We start from the raw sequence: 3,633 nt of genomic DNA on the forward strand, positions 1-3,633 counted from the left end.
CAGCATCCGAGAATAGTGTCCCGTACTGGGACATGGTCTGGGATATCCCGCTCTCTGGAACTGTGTTATGTTTATTTCCTTCATCCACTGCACCTGCTGTTCTGACATCAGCATCCGAGAATAGTGTCCCGTACTGGGACATGGTCTCGGATCTCCCGCTCTCTGGAACTATGTTCTGTTTATTTCCTTCATCCACTGCACCTGCTGTTCTGACATCAGCATCCGAGAATAGTGTCCCGTACTGGGACATGGTCTCGGATCTCCCGCTCTCTGGAACTATGTTCTGTTTATTTCCTTCATCCACTGCACCTGCTGTTCTGACATCAGCATCCGAGAATAGTGTCCCGTACTGGGACATGGTCTGGGATCTCCCGCTCCATGGAACTGTGTTCTGTTTATTTCCTTCATCCACTGCACCTGCTGTTCTGCCATCAGTGTCCGACAATAGCGCTTCATCATCGGATATCTGCCGTGAAATACCGCTCTCTGGATCTGCTCTGTTCTGGCAGGTAATCAGGGAGATTTTAAGTAGATGAGTGTCCGGGAATAGTGGGCCGTTCTGGGACTTGGTCTGGGATATCCCGCTCTCTGGAACTATGTTCTGTTTATTTCCTTCATCCAGTGCACCTGCTGTTCTGCCATCAGTGTCCGACAATAGCGCGCCGTTCTGGGACTTGGTCTGGGATATCCCGCTCTCTGGAACTATGTTCTGTTAATTTCCTTCATCCAGTGCACCTGCTGTTCTGCCATCAGTGTCCGACAATAGCGCTTCATCATCGGATATCTGTCGTGAAATACCGCTCTCTGGAACTGTGTATTAGTCCGTCCGCTGCACCTGCTGTTCTGACATCAGCATCCGAGAATAGTGCGCCGTTCTGGGACATGGTCTGGTCTCTGCCGCTCTCTGGAACTCTGTATTCATCCATGCGTTACACCTGCTGTTCTGACATCAGCATCCGAGAATTGTGTCCCGTACAGGGACATGGTCTGGTCTCTGCCGCTCTCTGGAACTCTGTATTCATCCATGCGTTACACCTGCTGTTCTGACATCAGCATCCGAGAATAGTGTCCCATACAGGGACATGGTCTGGTCTCTGCCGCTCTCTGGAACTCTGTATTCATCCGTCCACTGCACCTGCTGTTCTGCCATCAGCATCCGAGAATAGTGCCCCGTACTGGGACATCAGCCAGGACGCACCGCCGTCATCTCGTTCGTTCGCTCAGTCATCCATCCACGAAAGCTACCGATCAGCCACAGTGCCCGGAATGATGCCTCCTGCCGGGGTAGCGTCCGCTTGCTCCCCGACAGCCAGTTCTGCATGAGGCTCCGGTTCTTCCACCCCCGCCACTGTCCGAGGGTGTCCGAAAATACTGAGGTCTGAGTCGGATCCGAACCGCACAACCACACGGTCTTCACGACTGGAGGCCTATGTTTCTAAAAACCGGGTTTCAGGAATCTGCGACCTGGTGGCCCAGTGATGTCGGCTGGAACTTTTTTTTTCCGGTCCGCTCAAAATTCTCCAGGCATTTTCTGAGCTTTCCTTCACATAGTCCGACTTTTACTTAGTTTCTGACGGAGCCAAAAAAGTCCGGGTTTTTTTGCCCTCCTTATCGTCCCGACTGGAAACTTTAACTCCGTATTTTAAGTCAGAAAATTAAAGTTCTTTTCATCCAGGAGACCGACCCTTCCTTCAAAGTGTCCCATACAGTGCTTCGTCATCGGACATCGGCCGGGATCTCCCGCTCTCTGGAACTGTGTATTCATCCATGCGGTACACCTGCTGGTCTGCCATCACTGTCCGGGAATAGTGTGTCGTTCTGGGACTTGGTCTGGGATATCACGCTCTCTGGAACTCTTTATTCATCCATCATGTACACCTGCTGGTCTGCCATCACTGTCCGGGAATAGTGTACCGTTCTGGGACTTGGTCTGGTCTCTGCCGCTCTCTGGAACTCTTTATTCATCCATGCGGTACACCTGCTGTTCTGCCATCACTGTCCGGGAATAGTGTGTCGTTCTGGGTCATGGTCTGGGATATCACGCTCTCTGGAACTCTTTATTCATCCATGCGGTACACCTGCCGTTCTGCCATCACTGTCCGGGAATAGTGTGTCGTTCTGGGACTTGGTCTGGTCTCTGCCGCTCTCTGGAGCTCTTTATTCATCCATGCGGTACACCTGCTGTTCTGCCATCACTGTCCGGGAATAGTGTGTCGTTCTGGGTCATGGTCTGGGATATCACGCTCTCTGGAACTCTTTATTCATCCATGCGGTACACCTGCCGTTCTGCCATCACTGTCCGGGAATAGTGTGTCGTTCTGGGACTTGGTCTGGTCTCTGCCGCTCTCTGGAGCTCTTTATTCATCCATGCGGTACACCTGCTGTTCTGCCATCACTGTCCGGGAATAGTGTGTCGTTCTGGGTCATGGTCTGGGTTCTGCCGCTCTCTGGAACTCTTTATTCATCCATGCGGTACACCTGCTGGTCTGCCATCACTGTCCGGGAACAGTGTGCCGTTCTGGGTCATGGTCTGGTCTCTGCCGCTCTCTGGAGCTCTTTATTCATCCATGCGGTGCACCTGCTGTTCTGCCATCACTGTCCGGGAACAGTGTGCCGTTCTGGGACTTGGTCTGGTCTCTGCCGCTCTCTGGAGCTCTGTATTCATCCATGCGCTACACCTGCTGTTCTGCCATCACTGTCCGGGAACAGTGTGCCATTCTGGGTCATGGTCTGGGATATCACGCTCTCTGGAACTCTTTATTCATCCATCATGTACACCTGCTGTTCTGCCATCACTGTCCGGGAATAGTGTGTCGTTCTGGGTCATGGTCTGGGATATCACGCTCTCTGGAACTCTTTATTCATCCATGCGGTACACCTGCCGTTCTGCCATCACTGTCCGAGAATAGTGTGTCGTTCTGGGACTTGGTCTGGTCTCTGCCGCTCTCTGGAGCTCTTTATTCATCCATCCACTGCACCTGCTGTTCTGCCATCACTGTCCGGGAATAGTGTGTCGTTCTGGGTCATGGTCTGGTCTCTGCCGCTCTCTGGAGCTCTTTATTCATCCATGCGGTACACCTGCTGTTCTGCCATCACTGTCCGGGAACAGTGTGCCGTTCTGGGACTTGGTCTGGTCTCTGCCGCTCTCTGGAGCTCTGTATTCATCCATGCGCTACACCTGCTGTTCTGCCATCACTGTCCGTGAACAGTGTGCCGTTCTGGGTCATGGTCTGGGTTCTGCCGCTCTCTGGAACTCTTTATCCATCCATGCGGTACACCTGCTGTTCTGCCATCACTGTCCGAGAATAGTGTGTCGTTCTGGGACTTGGTCTGGTCTCTGCCGCTCTCTGGAGCTCTTTATTCATCCATCCACTGCACCTGCTGTTCTGCCATCAGTGTCCGACAATAGCGCTTCTTCATCGGATATCTGCCGGGATCTCACGCTCTCTGGAACTGTTTAATTCATCCATCCGCTGCACCTGCTGTTCTGACATCAGCATCCGAGAATAGTGTCCCGTACTGGGACATGGTCTGGGATATCCCGCTCTCTGGAACTGTGTTATGTTTATTTCCTTCATCCACTGCACCTGCTGTTCTGACATCAGCATCCGAGAATAGTGTCCCGTACTGGGA

This window comes from Gasterosteus aculeatus, unplaced genomic scaffold, assembly GCF_964276395.1.
Source record: "Gasterosteus aculeatus unplaced genomic scaffold, fGasAcu3.hap1.1 HAP1_SCAFFOLD_33, whole genome shotgun sequence".
NCBI classification, from domain to species: Eukaryota; Metazoa; Chordata; class Actinopteri; order Perciformes; family Gasterosteidae; genus Gasterosteus; species Gasterosteus aculeatus.